Source organism: Elephas maximus, chromosome 13 (assembly GCF_024166365.1).
Source record: "Elephas maximus indicus isolate mEleMax1 chromosome 13, mEleMax1 primary haplotype, whole genome shotgun sequence".
Classification (NCBI taxonomy): Eukaryota; Metazoa; Chordata; class Mammalia; order Proboscidea; family Elephantidae; genus Elephas; species Elephas maximus.
Genome location: NC_064831.1, coordinates 81,136,783 through 81,155,736, shown reverse-complemented (window position 1 = coordinate 81,155,736; position 18,954 = coordinate 81,136,783). Strand labels below are relative to the sequence as shown.

Genomic DNA, 18,954 nt, shown 5'->3' with positions numbered 1-18,954 from the left:
TGTTACCAGTCCCATATACTTCCCTGAAACAATAAATATTTTTTAAAACTTCATCCCCTATACCTTCTGATTCCTGTCTCCACCTCCTACTGATCCTGAAATGACTCAGCTTCATGGTGTTATCAGTCCTGCAAGTCTTCTCTGCCCCGACCAGCCAAACCCCTCTAGTGTGTTAACTTCTATAATTAGTCCCCTCCTTCTCACTATCCTGGCCCCTACTTCAGCTTTGGCAAAGGATAAACTTTGTAATTAGAAAGGGTTAAAATGCTGCCAGGAATGCAAACAGATTTAGTTCTAGAGACTAGCATTTTGTGCAGCTCTAGGCTCCCTTCCAAACCCTGGAGGAACAAGGAAAGAAAGAGGAAAGGAAAACCTTTCATGAGTTTGTAGTATAGAGCAGGTGTTTTCTCACATGTGATCTCATTCGATCTCAACAGCCTGAGAGGTAGGTTTAAGAAACTGGAGCTCAGAGAGGTCAAGAGATTTGTCCAAGGTCACAGACCTGGGAGAGGCAGAGCCAGGATTCAAGCCCAGGTGTGTACCTGGCTGCCTGGGGGTAATCTTTGGGCATCCCCAGATTATCCTGGTTTATCTCAGTCTGGCACCCAACAGGCTCAAAACACTAGGTGATGTAATTCCTCGACAGGCCTCTTTTCACTGTTTTGCATTCCTGTTAAAATTACTCCTACATATTTGGCAAAGGAAGATTTCAAATGATGTCAACATTTTTAAGAACTCTGTTTAAGCTACCGAAAAATGGTAGGACCACAGCTCGCTCACTCTCATAGATAATATAATACATAGATTGTAAGCATCTGGAGGGAAATGTCCATCTCTTCCTCACCTTTGTCTCCCATTTGGCAAGTAGCAGGGTGTTGTGTTGGTAGGTACTTAATAAGTGAATCATCGTTAATGTTGGCCCCCGACTCATGGCGATGCCTACAAACTGAACAAAACACTGCCCAGTCCTGCACCATCCCCAGGATCAGTTGTGGATCAGACCATCATGATTTAAAGGGATTTCATTGGCTGATTTTCAGGTGTAGACCACCAGGCTTTTCTTCCGAGTCCATCTTAGTCTGTTCAGCATCACAGTAACACACAAGCCTCCATTGAGAGATGGGTGGTGGCTGCCCATGAGGTACACTGGCCAGGAATCGAACCTGGGTCTCCTGCATGGAAGGTGAGAATTCCACCACTGAGCCACCATTGCCCCATAAATCATTACAAAAGAAAAACAAAGAAAAGGAAATTGGACTCCTGCCCAACCGAAGCTCAGAGCAGTTGAGGCCCAAACCCTCCATCACAGCATCCTTCAGACTGTCCTGAGATACTAAAAGGAAATGAGAGAGCTGTATCCTGGAATCGCGTGCACAGCAGAAGAGAGAGGAGACAGGTATGAAACAGCCAAGCTGGGTGACAGGAGGAAGATAAATGTTTTAAAAGATGCATCTTCATTGTCCTCCTATTCCTAAATTGCCTTATTATCTAGAGGGCTGTTATCTGCAACAAGGGAAAGAGATGAATTTTGAGAAGACCTGGCAGAGATATTTTTGTGGGGTTCTCATCCAAGAAACAGATGGCGCATTCCTGTAGCATGCGGCATGAAGGCCAATTCCTGCACCAGGCTTCGTCCCGGTCCACCCCCAGGGCTGCCTGCTGCTGTCATTGGGAGCTTTGAAACCAAACACACCATGTCTTCTCGTGTTCTGTGAATATTCGACTGTCATCACCAAAATGATCTTAGGAAGCTTTCATCTCTGAAATTAACTAGCCCATTGCTGTTTTCTTTTCAAAGGAAAAAAAAAATTCCTCTTCATCATAAACACAAAGTAATGATTCCCCCTAGAGACCTATGGAAAAAAGAAGTAATGTGCAAGCTGTTTTGCATGTGAAGAGAAGTGTAGATACATGACTTTGCATAATGGGCAGGATTTAGGGTCTCTGTTGCAGAATTTGAAACCAGCTGCTCACACCAATAAGTCATCTCTGTCCTGCTACATCAGAAGAGCTCCAGATACTTCCACTGGCCTCAGCAACCTAGTTTAATCTTTGGGCATCCCCAGATTATCCCAGAGTATCTCAGTCTGGCATCTAACAGGTTCAAACACTGGGTGATGGATATCAAGGTGACCAGGCAGATTTAAAGGACTTTCCTCAATCAATGGGCCCTTTGTTTGAGTGAACTGGTTGGGTCATGTCCTTGGTAAACATCACACAAATGTAATAGGCCATTTTCAGGTACAGGGATTAGAAAAATTCCTTGCTGAGCCAGCTCTTTGCTTTTGACACAGGACGCTTTCCACTAAGGCACTCATTGGCTCCACCTTTTTAAATGTCCAACAGAAGAATGTTGCAAGGGAAACTGTACATGGTTCAGTTTCACATCTTTGATAGAGTTATCATCTGGTTCTAAGTCTCAACCAAAATGTCCACTTCTCACTCTCTCAGGCCACTCTGGAAGACGCACTTCCCCAAAAGTGGATCAAGATTCTCCTTTCCTATTGAGAATAATGTAGCTAACTAAGAGATCTTAGCCTCATGCAGGAGACCCAGATTCAATCCCCACCCAGCATACCGCATACGCAGCCACCACTAGTCTCAACGGAGGCTTGCATGTTGCTATGATGCCTAACAGGTTTCAGGGGAGCTTCCAGACTAAAATGGACTAGGAAGAAAGGCCTGGTGACCTACTTCCAAAAATCAGCCGCTGAAAACCCTCTGGATCACAACAGTCCAATCCACAACCGATCATGGTAATGGCGCCGCAGGACCAGTTAGCATTTCATTCCTTCGTGCGTGGGGGCAGACTCAGTGGTAGCTAACAACAACCACCTCAGAATGTCAGCTTTTCAAACTTCTAAATTCCCTCCTCCTGACACCCTTGACTTTAAATGTACTCTTTCTGTAATAAATCAAGGCAAGAGAAAATATATCAGGTGCTAGATCTAACATGTGTATGCTCATGAACACACCATTTGGCAAATAAGAAGACAGCTCTTAAAGAAGCCCACTCACTCAAAACATTTTTCTGATTCTCAGTTCCTGAGCAGGCATTGCTCACAATGTCCCCAGGTGGATAGCCCTTCTCAAGTGCTAAGCAAATGCCACATTTTCGATCTGGTTCTAACCTAAAGCAATTCCTGAAGGGGCTTCTGACTTTTACTGAACAGAGATTCAAAATGGTAACCATAGACAGGTGGCTCAGTGTATCACTTAGGTATGAAAATGGCATACATATGGCTCTGTGTATGGAGAACCTTCTGGAAGGGTGAGCTCCCTTAATGAAAATACTAACAGTAAAACAATACTTTATCGTCTTGGTACAATGCACATGCTTCCCCTGAGACAGAGGAAACATGCATTGTATCAAGACAATAAAATATTTCAGAAGAGGGGGAGGAGGAAGAAGTAGCGCACTAAGGGATCTGTGAGCTTCTTTCCAAAGCAAGTGAGTTTGTCATCTTTTATCATATGCTTATTTCAGAAAACAAAACCTGGGACTCGTGCTTTAGTATCAGATCAACCCGCATTTAATCCAAGTTTGGTTCTTGTGCAAGTTATTTAACCCTCTTGACCTCAGCTTCCCCATTTCTAACAGTTGTAAATATCAGCTCATAGGTTAGTGGTGAGAAATAAGAGGAAGAAAATGGATAGCTAAATAAGCACCAATGGATGTGTAAATACTCAAATGGCGTGCAGTTCTACTCTGACACACATGTGGTCACCATAAGTTAGAATCAACTCAACAACAATGGGTTTGATTTTTGGGTTCATTATCATCAACTCTCAACACATCATAAATGCAGACTAATTTTTCTTCTAAGCAAATATCTCTACATTAAACTTATAAAATATTAGAATTCAAAAGAACCGAAGGTATCATCTTCAGCTGTCCAATAGAACTTTCTGTATCGCCCACTCCAGTAGCCACTAGCCACAGGCAACTGAGAACATGAAATGTGACTAGTAAGACTGAGGAACTGAATTTTATTCTAATTAAAGAGTCACCGGGTCACTAGCGTTGGACAGTGCATTATCTAGATCTGTTGTTGTGAGCCACCAGGGCGATTCTAACTCATAGTGACCCTGTAAGACAAAGTAGAACTGCCTGCCCTGTAGGGTTCCCTATGAGTTGGAGTCGACTCGACTGCAACAGGTTTGGTTTGAATAGAGTTTCCTGGGGTCCCTGGTGGTGCAGTGGTTAAAAACTCGGCTGTTAACCAAGAAGTCTGTAGTCCAAATCTACCAGCCACTCCTTGTACACTCTAAATAATTAAAGTTTGTTGTAAGCCGCCAGGTTGATTCCGACTAATAGTGACCCTGTAGGACAGAGTTGAACTGCCCTATAGGGTTGCTATGAGTCAAAATCAACTCGACAGGACCAGGTGTAGTATCTTTACAGGAGCTATCACCAGGTCCTTTCTTCCTAGGAGCAGCCGAGGGGTTCTCACCGCCGACTTCCCGGTTAGCAGCTGAATGCTTAACCATTGTGCCACCAGAGCTCATATCTAGATCTAGCCCCCTTTTTACCAAAGAGGTAATGAACTTCACAGATGTTAAGAAGCTTAAAAAAGTCTCTAGTTATTGAGAACAGATCTCACACTAGAACCTAGATTTTGAGTCCTTTTTTTTTTCTTACTGTACCCTAGATTTTCTCAATGCAAATGCCCAAGTGAAGGAATCTGGATCATTTTCACTAACCATACATAAAACCCTGTCTTGGAAAAAGTACAGCCAGAATGATCCTTAGAAGCAAGGATAGCGAGACTGCATCTCACATACTTTGGACATGTTATCAGGATGGATCTGTCCCTGGAGAAGGATATCATGCTTGGTAGACGGTCAGCGAAAAAGAGGAAGACCCTCAACGAGATGGATTGACACAGTGGCTGCAACAATGGGCTCAAGCAAAGCAACAATTGTGAGGATGGAGCAGGACTGGCCAGTGCTTCATTCTGTTGTGCATAGGGTCGCTATGAGTCAGAACTGACTTGACAGCTCCCAACAAAAACAGCATAAAACCCAGGGCAAACCATAACAAGATCACCAGATTTAGAAGAGTTTAAAATAGAAAAATTAAGACTGTGTTTGAATAAAGATATAAAGTCATTTCATCACAAATGCTTAAGGTGTTAACTCTATCGGAGTTATTTGCATTTAAATAGTATACTCGTGATGCTTTTTAAAATTCTTCAGTACAAAAGGGAATACAAAAAGTAGAATTCCAGGTAGTGGGGGAGTTTCTTTAAATGGCACCATGGACAAGCCTGCTGACCTAGACTACTCAAAAGTCTGGCCTTTTTTTTTTTTTTAAAGATAAATTTCTTTTTTTCTTCCTTCCTTTCTTCCTTCTTTATTTCCTTTCTATTGCGGTGAGCACACATTTAACAAAACATTTGCCATTTCCATGTTATTAACATGTACAACTCAGTAATGTTACACGCGTTTGCTGTGCAGTCATTGCCAGTATCGGATTCCAAATGTCTCCATCACCCGAACAAAAGCTCGGTACCATCTACACCCTATTTTGTTTTGAATCAACTTCCCTACAAGGAACAAGGTAGCCCCACCAACACCTCAGACAGTGAGCAAAGCTGCTGGGCAGCTGGGCAAGTCTCCCATTTCTGGAAGTCCACAGGGAGAAAGGCTTACAGAGGACAGTCTTTGCAGGAAGCTGAGACTCAAAGGATGGCATCTGTTCTGTACTCAGGCAGTAGATTCAGGCAGTGCAGTAAGAAGGTAATAACTGCAAGCATTTATTGAAGGTTTACTGTAGTGGATACTGTGGTGGTCCACCAGGGCCCCCTCAACACACATACCGAGGACTGAGCCCTCACTGCCCAGCTGCTTTGAGTGTGGGTGGCTGTCAGCTCCCTCTGGGGTTGCCTGGTACTGAATAGAGTGGCCTCACCCAAGGTCATGCCCCTTCCTAGAGCTCCCCACTGCCAATGGCTGATCAATGTGGGCACACAAAGGCCAGGCCCTCACACTCCAACTCTACAGGTCCTTTCCAGCTCCAGTGCCCTTGGAGTGTGAAGATTGTGGCCAACCTTCTCCTCCTGATCAATCCTGGTTTTTCACTCCCCCACAGGTGTTGATCCCAAGAGAGAAAAAGAAACTCACTGCAGTCCAGTTGATTCCAACTCATGGAATATACTGTGTGTGTTTGTGTGTGGGATGGGGAGGAGAGGACAGGAAGGAAGCAGGAAGACCAAATAGGAGTCTCTTGCCATAATCCAGGAGCCCTGGTGGAACAGTGGTTAAGTGCTCGGCTGCTAACCAAAACGTCGGCAGTTTAAACCCACCAGCAGCTCTGCAGAAGAAAGATGTGGCAGTCTGCTTCCATAAAGATTACAGCCTTGGAAACCTTATGGGGCAGTTCTACGCTGTCCTATAGGGTCACTGTGAGTTGGCATCATCTCAACAGCAATGGGTTTGGTTTGGGGTTCTGCCATAATCCAGGCCAGCAATGCCTGTGGCTTAGACCAATATGTTTAGACACTGAAGTGATAGGTATTTTCAGGTCTGGCTCTATGCTGAAAAGGAGACCCATCGATTTATAAATGGATCAGTTGTGGGGTGTGAGAGCAAGAGAAGACGCAAAAATGACACCAAGATTTGGGAAATGAGCAGCCGAAAGGATGGCATAGCCATGGAGTGAGATGGAAAAAGCTATGGGAGGAGCTGCTTTGGTAGAAGATGGGCAGGGTCAGGAGAGATGAATTAATATCAGTCTTAGCTATTAAAGGTAGTGGGAGAGTTTAGGGAGAGATGGGATGGTACACAGATTCTGTAGCCTGGCCACCCGGAGTCCACCATCAGCTCTGCTACTATTCACTGCGGGACCTCGGGGAAGTTACTTCGCCTCTCTGGGCTTTGCCATTCTCATCTGTAAAATAGGAAGATATTTGTACTTACCTTATATGGCTGGTATGTAAATGTGTAGAGCAGTAGTTCTCAAGCAATCAGCACCATATGAGTATTTAAAACAAAAATTAGGCCCTCAATTAATGTTAAACTTGAGAATTCATATACAGTCCAGGGAAGTGCTAAGGAAGGGTGATTCCCTGAGTCTGAAGACTTGCCCCCCACCTCCCATTGCTATTGAGTCGAATTCAGGCTCATAGCAATCCTATAGGACAGAATAGAACTACCCCATAGGGTTTCCAAGGCTGTAATTTTTACTGAAAGGATCCCTGGTTAAAGTGATCGACTGCTAACTGAAAGGACAGTGGTACGAAACCACCAGCAGCTCCCTGGGGAAAAGATATGCCCGTCTGCTTCTGTAGAGTTTTATAGTCTTGGAAACCCTATGGGGTCACTATGAGTCAAAATCGACTCAACAGCAGTGAATCTGGCTTTGGTAGAATCTTTACTGAAGCAGACTGCTGCATCTTTCTCCCTCGGAGTGGCTGGTGGGTTCAAACCACCAACCTTTTGGTTAGCAGGCAAGTACTTAACCACTGGGTCACCAGGGCTCCTTACTTGCTTCCCGGAGGAGATGAAACCTGAGATTGGTTTTGAAAAATGAATAGGAGGTGGCCAGATGGATAAAGGAGTGGTGAGGGTGGGGAGTATTTGAGACAAAGGGAACAGTATGTCCATTTCCCTGAAAATCAGCCATAGGCAATCAAAGCCAAATATAAAATTATTATCTTATGACACACTTGTATTAATCCTTTCCCCAGGCAGTGTGAGATTCACAATATGGCTAAAAGGACTGAGAATAAACAAATAAACCCTGGTACAGTCCATCTGACCCTCTCATTCATCTGTATTTGCTGAACTGGACCAGGGCCATACCACTGACCATGAGAAAGCCCATATTGACATATTAGGTTTCTGACAGCAACCAGTGGCCCATGCTGACATGCCCTGAAGTATCCTTCCCAATCTCCAAGGCAAGTGTGTTCCAAAAGTAACAGGGACTGGCATTTGCCTTTCTTCTAAATTATATTTGAACAGGTTTCAAGGCCATATGGCCCCCATAAATATCCCTTTTTTTGTACCTGGCTGTTCCTATCAATTCTACTGGAGAAATAACATTTCAAAGGTCATAGGCTTGATTCTGGTGGAGCATCCTGCTTGAGTCTCAGTGCCAAGGGCCACAGAGGCCAGACTCAGAAACAAAGCATCAGATGCCCTCAGCAGAAACCTTACCTCTCAGTAAATTATCAAATATCAGGACATAAGCAATGGGAGAGACTTGGACATAGGTGGGATCAAGGCACTTCCTGGACATTGTTGTTGCTGTTGTTGTTGGGAATATACACCGCAAAACATACACCAATTCAACCATTTCTACATGCGCAATTCAGCGACATTAATCACATTTTTCAAGTTGGGCAACCATTCTCATCCTTTTCGGAGTTGTTCCTCCCCATTAACATAAATTCACTGTCCCCTAAGTTTCCTATCTAATCTTTCGACTTGCTGTTGTTAATTTGATCCCATATAGATAGTTCTTAAAAAAGCATAATGCTCAAGGAAGACATCTTTTACTAGTTAAGCTAAACTATTTGGTTTTAAGAAGACTTCAAGGGTTATTTTTGATTTAAGGTTTAAAATTATCTCAATGACTTCCTGGATTTTTTATGTACCTTAAATAAATAATTAAATTAAAAAAAAAAACTGTTGTCATCAAGTCAATTCCAACTCATGGCCATCCCACGTGTTTCAGAGTAGAACAGTGCTCCACAGGATATTTGAGGCTATGACCTTCCAGAAGCAGACTTCCAAGTCTTAATTCCAAGTGAAAAGGACTTGAAGCACTTACTAATAAAGATCAAAGACCACAGCCTTCAGTATGGCTTGCATCTCAACATAAAGAAAACAAAAATCCTCACAACTGGATCAATGAGCAACATCATGATAAATGGAAAAAAGATTGAAGTTGTCAAGGATTTCATTTTACTTGGGTCCACAATCAACGGCCATGGAAGCAGCAGTCAAGAAATAAAAACATGCATTGCATGGGGCAAATCTGCTGCAAAGGACCTCTTTAAAGTGTTGAAGAGCAAAGATGTCACCTTGAACACTAAGGTGCACCTGACCCAAGCCATGGTATTCTCAATTGCATCATATGCATGTGAAAGCTGGACAGTGAATAAGGAAAACTGAAGAAGAATTGATGCCTTTGAATTGTGGTGTTGGCGAAGAATATTGAAGAAGAATTGATGCCTTTGAATTGTGGTGTTGGCGAAGAACAAACAAATCTGTCTTGGAAGAAGTGCAACCAGAATGCTCCTTAAACACAAGGGTGGCGAGACTGCATCTTACATAGTTTGGACAGGTCGTCAGGAGGGATCAGTTCCTGGAGAAGGACATCACGCTTAGCAAAGTACAGGGTCAGTGGAAAAGAGGAAGACCCTCAACAAGGTGGACTGACACCATGGCTGCAACAATGAGCTCCAGCATAATAATGACTGTAAGGATGGTGCAGGATCAGGCAGCATTTCGTTCTGTTGTGCATAAGGTCACTACGAGCCGGAACCAATTCGACGGCACCTAACAACAGCAACAATTTCCAAGGTGTCTCTAGGTGGGTTTGAACCACCAAACTTTTGGTTAGTTTCACTTAACTGTTTGTACTACCCAAGGAAATATGGAAAGTCTTACTTAACCAATGGTTACTGATAGTTAAGAGGAAAGCTAGAACCTGAGCAGCCTCTCCTGGCCATCTGCCTAGAGACCCTTAGCCTGCAGGTCCAGCCCCATCTCATCTCCCATCAATGAGTAATAGCCACACTGCTCTGACGGCAATACATGAAAAGCTGCTTCCTTCTCAAAAGATAGAATTGAAATTAATAGCCTTCAGCCCAGAATAGCCCTCCAAGCTCTCATCTCCATTATGTGTGCCCAGAAGCTTCAGCTGGACCTCTAAGCCATTTCCCGCCTTTCCTACCTCTCCACCTGGGGACTGGAACCCGGGTCCCCTAAGGGTTCCTCTAAGCCTCTACTGCCTGGGGTCCTGCTGCAATGGTGACAGGCTTGGAAACAAACCATGAGGCCCACCACTGCCCACAACAGGGATTCTCAAAAAGTATTTGCTCTGCCCCAAGACACCTGAGGGCCTAGAATCTCCCAGAATAGAATGGTTTATGACAGCAGTATTTAAAAAAGAATCCAAGACCCCCTCATCCCTGCTCCAGCCAGGAGTGGATCTCAGGAAGGAAGAAGACCCTGTGCTATTTGCAAAACCCCCATCCTCGCCACCCAGATTCTGGTCCCCTGAGAACACTGGCCTAGAACAGTACTAGTCAACTTTTTAACCTATGCCCCCTTTTTAGGGATTTATTTGGGTCCTCCCAAAATCTGTGTTAGAATCCTAACCCATACATCTGTGGATGTGATCTAATCTGACGTAAGATAGTCACTTTCCATAATGAAATCTAATGTGATGTAATCAGTCAGTCAGTTGAGGTCATACCAGTGCAAGGTGGATCCTAAACCGAATCACTTTCGAGCTCTATGAAGAGCAGCATAGACACAGAGACACACGCATGCACAGTGGGAAGAAAGGAGACGTGCGAGGATCCTCTACCAGCCAAGGGACCAAGCAATGCCTGGAACTACCAACAAGGAAGGAATCAACATGGCTGCCACCCTCAGTTAGACTTTTAGTCTCTGAACTGTGAGAAAATAAATTTCTGTTTTTTTAAACCACCCACTTGTATTTCTGTGACAGCACTAGAAAAGCAAGACACCTCCAATTTGACAAATCTCTCAAGATCCATTCGCTCTCTGATTCTCACTCTTCCCCCCATGAAGTGATGGCTGTAGTTGAGAGTCAAATTACTTTCTGAAAATTTCTTCCCCCAAGATTTGTTGAGTTTGACTCTCTGTAGTTCACATGACAAAAAAAAAGTTTTCATATCCAAAATAGAAGCATATGCTGTTTCAAACTTTAAATATGCAACCACAGGAGACTCCGCCTGCCCTAGAGAGGCATCTCCACATGCTTGGGAATCATCGCTCTGTATGTTCCTCCACCACTTCAGGTCACACTAGGCTGCACCAGCCCAACGTTACTACATGGTTTTAAAATTGAACCACCCCCCTGAGTCAAGATCATCATAATCAGGTTGTTGCTTTGTCCTACATAGGCCAGGACTACCCCCTAGACTCTCCTCATCTTTTGTGGCCCAGGCCCAGCTGTTCTTAACATAAGCCCTTCTACTCATTCAGTTAACATATTCTGCATTTCAAGAAAATATTTTTTTAGGTTTCTGGGTATTGTTGTTAGTTGCTATCAAGTCAGCCCCAACTCAAGGTGACCCATGCACAATGGAATGAAATATGCCGGGTCCTGTGTCATCCCCATAATCAGTTGTAGATTAGATTTTTGTGTTCTATAGGGTTTTCATTAGCTGATTTCCAGAAGTAGATTGCCAGGCCTTTCTTCCTAGCCCATATTAATCTGGAAGGTCCACTGAAACCTGTTAAGCATCATAGTAACACGCAAACCTCCACTGACAGATGGGTGATGGCTGTGCCTGAGGTACATTGGTGGGGAACTGAACCTGGGTCTCCTCCACGGAAAGCGAAAATTCTACCACTGAACCATCAATATTTCTGGTACAAACATAACATTCCATTTTGACAAATGTGCTCACTTCCTCTAGCAGATCTCCAAACACACACCTACACACCTGCAGGCAGCGTGGATGAGCACCAAAAACTGTCACCGGGGGAAAAAAAGGCAATTAGAAAATTCCTTCAAAGCCAAACGTAATGTCTTTGTTTAAATATAATATGCCTTGGTCCCTTGACTGAAGCATTTCAGAGCTGACCCTCTACTTTACCAGACGTAATGTCCTTTTCTAGCAATTGGTCTTTGCTGATGAGTCCAAAGTAAGCAAGTCGAAGTCCCACCGTCTTCGCTTCTACAGAGCATTCTGGCTGTATTTTTTCTAAGGCTGAATGTTTGTTCAATTTTATTGTATTGTGAAACATTTCAAGCACAGAGATATGAAGAGAAAGCAATACAGCACTACAAGCAACCGTGAACTCGCTGCTTGCCTTTCTCTAATCTTAGCTTTTGCCTTATTGGCTTTTTGTCTTCAAAAAAAGATCAAATTACTAAAACCATTCCCGAAGCCAACTCTTCAAACAAAGATTAGACTGGACTGAGACAGAAAATGATACTGGTGAGGAGTGAGCTTCTTGGCTCAAGCAGACACATGAGGCTATGTGGCCAGCTCCTGTCTGGAGGGGAGACGAGAAGGCAGAGGGGCACAGGAGGTGGTTGAATGAACACGGGGAATACGGGGTGGAGAGAAGGAGTGTGCTGTCACATTGTGGAGAGAGCAGCTAGGAGTACATAGCAAGGTGTATATAAATTTTTTTATAAGAGACCGACTTGAATTGTAAACTTGCACTTAAAGCACAATAAAAGATAAATAATAATATTAATAAAAAGATAAAATTGAAGCCTCCTGTGTAGGCTCTTCCCTTCTTGACACTCTCTCTTCCTTCCTAGAGCTAACCACCAGTATAAACCCAGTTTTTTTTTGTTTTTGTTTTTTTTCTGACATCTTAATGTGTCTATCAAATTTTAAAATATTGTTTTGGGTGTTTTTTAACTTTATGTAAATGATATCATATGGTAAATGTCGTTGCTTTTTTAGTCCAAAATTATGTTTCAGAGATTTACCCATAATGCAAATGTTGTTGTTGTTATTGGAACGCTGGTGGCACAGTGGTTAAGAGCTTGGCTGCTAACCAAAACGTTGGCTGTTCGAATCCAGCAGCCGCTCCTTGGAAACCCTATGGGGCAGTTCTACTCTGTCCTGTAAGGGTAGCTATGAGTCTGAAACGACTCGAGGGCAACGGGTTTGTTTTTGTTGTTGTTGTTAGCTGCTGTCAAGTCGGCACCAAATCATGGCAGCCTTAGGTATAAACAGAAGGAAATATTGCCCAGTCTCGCGTCACCTCCACGATCATTGGTGTGTTGGAGTCCTTTGTTCTGGCTATTGTGTCAGTTCAGTCTCATTGAGGGTTTCTCTCATTTTTGCTGACCATCTATCTACTTTACCAGACATAATGTCCCTTTCCAGAAACTGGTCTTTCCTGATGAGTCCAAAGTAAGCAAGTCGAAGTCCCCCATCTTCGCTTCTATGGAACATTCTGGTTGTATATTTTCTAAGGCTGGACTGTTTGTTCTTTTGGCAGGCCACGGTACAGACAATATTCTTTGCCAACACCACAGTTCTAAGGCATCAATTCTTCTGTCTTCCTTTTTCATTGTCTGGCTTTTGCATAATTAAAACTACATGTAAATATAGTTTTAATTAATTTATCTTAGCTGCTATATAGTATTGCTCTGTATGCCTCTCCTTATTCATCCATGCTCCTATTGATGGCAACTTAGTTTTTTGCTGTTTAAGACAAGGATCACACCATTCCTTTACAGTAACCAATTTTGACTATCTAGGAGGAAGTACAGAGCCCTGGTGGCGCAGCGGTTAAGAGCTCGGCTGCTAACCCAAAGGTCGGCAGTTTGACTCCACCAGCCACTTCCTGGAATCCCTATGGGGCAGTTCTACTCGACAGCAAGGGGTTTTTTGTGGGGAGGAAGTACAGTATTTTGATAAGGCCAGCCTAACTCCTGTATCTAGTCAGGGCAGAGTGTACAGTTCTCTTTGACTTGCTTCCATCTGAGATCAGCATCTCTAGGCTGAACAAGCTCAGCAGAGGAAGGGCAAAATCTCCACCACTCCAGGATCAGACATAAGCTCCCCCTGCAATAGTCCTGCTTGTGAAGTGTCTATCACAGGGTCCTGCAGGCTGCTGGCACTGTGTAAACAATAGTCATCATTATTATTATCAGCTGCCTGGCCTCCCTGCTTGGTCAGAATTCCAGTCTTTCCCATCTCCCACTTCCCTTTAGTCTCCACCCATGGTGACACTCTACTCATTAACAGTTCCAAATGGCATATAACTCATATTAGTGCAATTTCATCCCAACAAATCTATCTAGCACAACCTGTTAGGCAAGCAAAAAAAAAAAAAAAAATGTGCTTAACATATAGATAGAGAATAATTCATCCCTTCACTGATGTTTCTTCTTTGGTGTTTATCCAAGGCAGGTATACTGAATGCATATGTCTTTACAACACCTCCCCCTTGCTCACAAAACCAAGTTCAAATTCCCTAACATGGTATTCAGGGGCCTTTACAGTGGCTAAGGCCACTGTTACCAGTCTCATCTCTATCCACACCCCACATTCTGCCGCCCAATTCATGCCTCCCCACCTCGCTGCACCATGCATATTCAAACCCATTGCTGTCGAGTTGATTTTGACTCATAATGACCCTATAGGACAGAGTAGAACTGCACTAGAGGGTTTCCGAGGCTGTGAATCTTTACAGAAGCAGACTGGCACATCTTTCTCCCATGGAGAAACCTTTCAGTTCACAGCCGAGTGCTTAACCACTGGGCCACCAGGACTCCTTCCCGAATATCCAAGGACTGCCCAATTAGCCATAAAACTCAATTCAAAGGTCAGTTCCTTTCCAAGGCTTTGGCCAGGACCCACCTAGACATAATATATCACTCCCACATCTACGTTCCCATCACCGTTTCTATGTAACACTGTGATGTAAAAACAGCACTTTGTTTTCATTGTTTGTACACGTGCCCCCCTTAGACTGTGTGCCCGTTGGGGCAGAGGCCTTGGTTTATCCATTATCTTACCCCTGTGCCTTGTCTTTGACACAGGATGGTCAATAAATGCCTCACACACAAGACAGATGTGATTTTTTTTTCCATGACTAATTTCTTGCAAGAAGTGAATTTTAGCATCTTGGCCTGGATATGAACTATTGATTTATTTTTGAAAGAAGCCTCTTGTTATTAGTAGATCTTTAATAAATTATTATGAAAGCAAAGTCGAAAGCACTTAAACAGTGAAGATTTTCCCTGCCTGAGGATCTTGGTAAAGAGACAGGCATATTGTTGTTACAGTTGTAATGGGATGTAATGTGATAGACTTGCAGAACTCCATCCTCCACCTGGGCCCTCTAATCCTACTGCGGACAGCAGGTGTACCCTAGGTAATGGTAACAACAACCATAACACAGCAATGGCAACGATGGCAGGCAGCTTTCACCAAAGACTTGCTATGCATCAGGCACTGTGCTGTGCTTTCTCTGCACTTTCTCATTTAACCCACTATTATGGTTAGAATTGTGTCCCCCCCCCCAAAAAATGTGTGTCAACTTGGCTAGGCCATGATTCCCAGTATTGTGTAATTGTCCACCTTTTTGTCATCTGATGTGATTTTCCCATATGTTGTAAATCCTACCTTTCTGATGTTAATGAGGTGAGATTAGCTGCAGTTATGTTCATGAGACAGGACTCAGTCTACAAGATTAGGTTGTTTTAAGTCAATCTCTTTTGAGATATAAAAGAGAGAAGCAAGCAGAGAGGCATGGGGACCTTACACCACCAAGAAACAAGGGCAGGAGAATAGCATGTCCTTTGGATCTGGGATCCCTGCACTGAGAAGCTCCTAGGTCATGGGAAGATTGATGACAAGGACCTTCCAAGGAGCTGACAGAGAGATAAAGCCTTTTTTTTCTTTTTTTCTGGAGCTGGCACCCTGAATTTGGACTTCTAGACTACTAGACTGTGAGAGAATAAACTTCAGTTTGTTAAAGTCATCCACTTGTGGTATTTCTGTTATAGGAGCACTAGATAGCTAAGACACCTACCTACCACCCTATGAAGTAGATACCACTACAATCCACATTTTAGAGTTGAGGGAACTAAGACTCAGAGAGGGTAAGTAACTAACCCAAGGTCACACACCTAGTAAACGGCCCAGAGCCTGAGCCCTTAACTATTAAATAGATTATTCTACACTGCAACAATCTACCACCTGTCTGTCAGTTTGTGGTACTGTGGTGGCTTGTACATTGCTATGATACTGGAAGCTATGCTATTGGTATTTCAAATACTAGCAGGGCCACCCATGTTAGAGAGATTTCAGTGTAACTTCCAGACTAAGACAGACTAGGAAGAAAGGTCTGGTGATCTACTTCCAAAAATCAGCCAATGAAAACCCTACGGATCACAACAGAATATTGTCCAGTATAGTGCTCGAAGATGAGGGCCCTAGGTTGGAAGGCACAACACAATGGTTGCAACAACGGATTTACACATGCCAACTCTCATGAAGATGGTGCAGGACTGAGCAATGTTTCTTTATGTTATACACAGGATTGCCATAAATTGGAGTTGACTTGTTGGCAACTAAAAACAACACATTGCAACAATGGAAACCAAGCTTTAGAATTTGTAGAGCATGTTGGGTTTTCAAAGCAATTTCACATCTGTTGCTCATTTCAGTCCTCACGTCAACCTTACATGAACCCCAGCACCACCCAGGGATTCCAGCTGCCCTAGTACAAGACACTAATCTGAAAATTGCCCTTACTGATCCTACCTAGATTTGCCTAAATTTAATTCTCTCCTGCACTGGACAAGCACTCCAGCAGCTGAGTGCCCTAGCCAGGCTCCTAATGAAAATACATATATATATATATATATATATATATATATATATATATATATTTCTGATTCATCTATACCCTGATGATTCACTAGCAAACACAAACACAGATTTTCAATTTCCACATTTATATTATAGGAGGAGGGAAAAACATGGTCCTTAGAGTTACAATTTAAGTTTAAATATGCTGGAAAGTAAAAGAAAAAAGAATATATTCTCCTGGACTGCTGTCTTTGAGACTATAAACACATTCATCATTTAAACCTGATGCATTGATCCCTTTTGTGGTCATTTAGCCAGCACTTCACTTGAGAATTAGTCTTAGCATTAATACAAAAGGGCTGACATGAAAGCTGAGTGCTTTCTAGAACTAAAATGTGAGGCAACTTTGAGAAGATGAAAGCTGCTTTCATTTTGTATTGGCAAAATGTCCTTGTGCTTCTCTCACATATTTGAATGCCTTCAAGGGCCTTAATTTTTTTCAGCGCAGAGTGTGGGTCCACCCTTCAATCTGCCTCTTGCTTAGAGGTCCTGCAGAGACCCAGCAAGCGGAGCCACCACCATATGTTCTGCTCCAACGAAAGAATAGGAAGCACAGATGCTCTGGATCTTCCGAAAGGGTTCCCTGGCTCTGCCGTTGTTTTCAGTCTTAAAAAGTTCAACTTGAAAAATGTCAGAGCCAAGTAAAGTTAACCCTGCTTCATTGGGAATACAATGATTGTCAAATCGTGGTGTTGGTGAAGAATGTTGAATATACCATGGACTGCCAAAAGAACAGACAAATCGGTCTTAGAAGAAATACAAACAGAATGTTCCTTAGAAGCAAGGGTGTCAAGACTTCGACTCGCTTCCTTTGGGCACGTCGTAAGGAAAGACCAATTGCTAGAAAAGGACATCTTGTTTGGTAAAGTACAGGGTCAGGGAAAATGAGGGAAACCCTCAGTGAGACAGATTGACACAACAGCCACAGCAATGGACTCGAACATACCAACAGTCGTGAGGACGGTGCAGGACTGGGCAACGTTTTGTTTTCTCATACATACGGTCATCTTGAGTTGGTGCCAATTCAACAGCGACTAACAACAACAGCCCTTACCCTACCACGACACACACATACGGGCGCTCCTATCCATTTTGCCGCCATCTCAGGCTCACCTCTCCTGACTCCCCCACTCACTCACTTCAATATTCTGAGCAGGGCAGAATATTGAGCAAAAATAGAAGCTTAAGAAGCAGACGCCTCACCGAGTAAAAAGGGACCGCTGTGTATTCACAGACAGAAAACAAATCAGTAACCAGATTTGTTTCTTTCTCTTTTCACTTCAGAGGGGGGAAATGGAAAAAAAAAAATGTGGTATAAAGACAGCCACAAGCCCAAAAATGATTGATATTAACTGTCCAGGCCAACTGGCTATGTCAGGGTCAGCATCCATCCTGCCCAGCCCCAGGATCCTGCACAGCAGGTGTCTGGAAAACAGGGCAGCTTGGCCTCAAGTGATGAATCACACTTCAGCCCCCAAGGCTCGACTCATAAAAGGAAGCTGCTGAAAGTCATTGATCTGTCCACTGCAAGAAAACCTTTCTGTGATTTTTAAAAATGGAAAATATAGATGTGAATTCTCTGATCTCGTGAAATAGAAGAAAACGCCACCTGCGCTCCCCTTGTTTTCTGCATCCTTTTGCAAAGGAAAGAATTTTGTCAAAATTTTAAAGCCATATTAGGTGCAACTCAGTGACTATTCTCTTGTCCATAAACACATCAAGAATGTTGTTTTCTCTTATATTGTTTCACTAACTTTCCATCACATCCCTTGTGAAACGCATGCCATTATTACTTCATTTTACAGGAGAGGAACTTGAAGCTCAAAGAGGCTAAGAACCGTTTCCAAGGTTGATCTCAGACCTCACAATAGAAATACTAGACTGAAGAAGTCATATCTATAGAGTTAGAGAAAGGAAGTGAAAGCCCAGAAAAGAATTGAATTCAAGAAAGCTTAGAATCTTACAAGTCAGCCAAACTTTCAATTAAATGCAAGTATGAAATAAAGGTATCTTTAGTCACTCAGGGCCTCAGAAGGTTTATCAGAAGATTGTCAAAAGGTTTATCATACAAAGACCCACCTTGAAAATAATTTTAGGAGAAATGGTGTGTGAAAAAAGACTTAAATTCCAAAGGACTCTACAAAAAGTAGAAAGGAAAAACGAGTGAATATGTTAACCAACTTAATTTTCTAAATAAGTAGTGACTCAAAATGGGGGTGGTGTTAACACATGCATGAAAACCTAGAACTAAAAGTTCAATGCTAACACAGTTGTAGGCAGAAGAGGACCAGACAAGAATGAGGTGAGAGCATGATAATGTATTTCCCTTGTTTGATGGAAGAGTTAGAAAGACAAGTGTAGTTTTAATAATCTAGGGATAACCACCAGGAAA

The 18,954-nt window shown here is 43.0% G+C and overlaps 1 protein-coding gene across 3 annotated transcripts in view; it reads right to left on the bottom strand.

The window, feature by feature from the left end:
- The window catches only part of SV2B (synaptic vesicle glycoprotein 2B), a 229,158-nt gene that overhangs the window by 94,718 nt on the left and 115,486 nt on the right, over positions 1 to 18,954 (bottom strand). The window contains exon 1 of one of the 3 annotated variants that reach the window (XM_049906116.1): positions 6,922 to 6,936. The exons of the other annotated variants lie outside the window; for them this stretch is intronic. The gene's annotated coding sequence lies outside the window, so the exon portion shown is untranslated. Of the gene's footprint in view, positions 1 to 6,921; positions 6,937 to 18,954 lie in introns of those variants that run through there. 3 annotated transcript variants of the gene reach the window in all.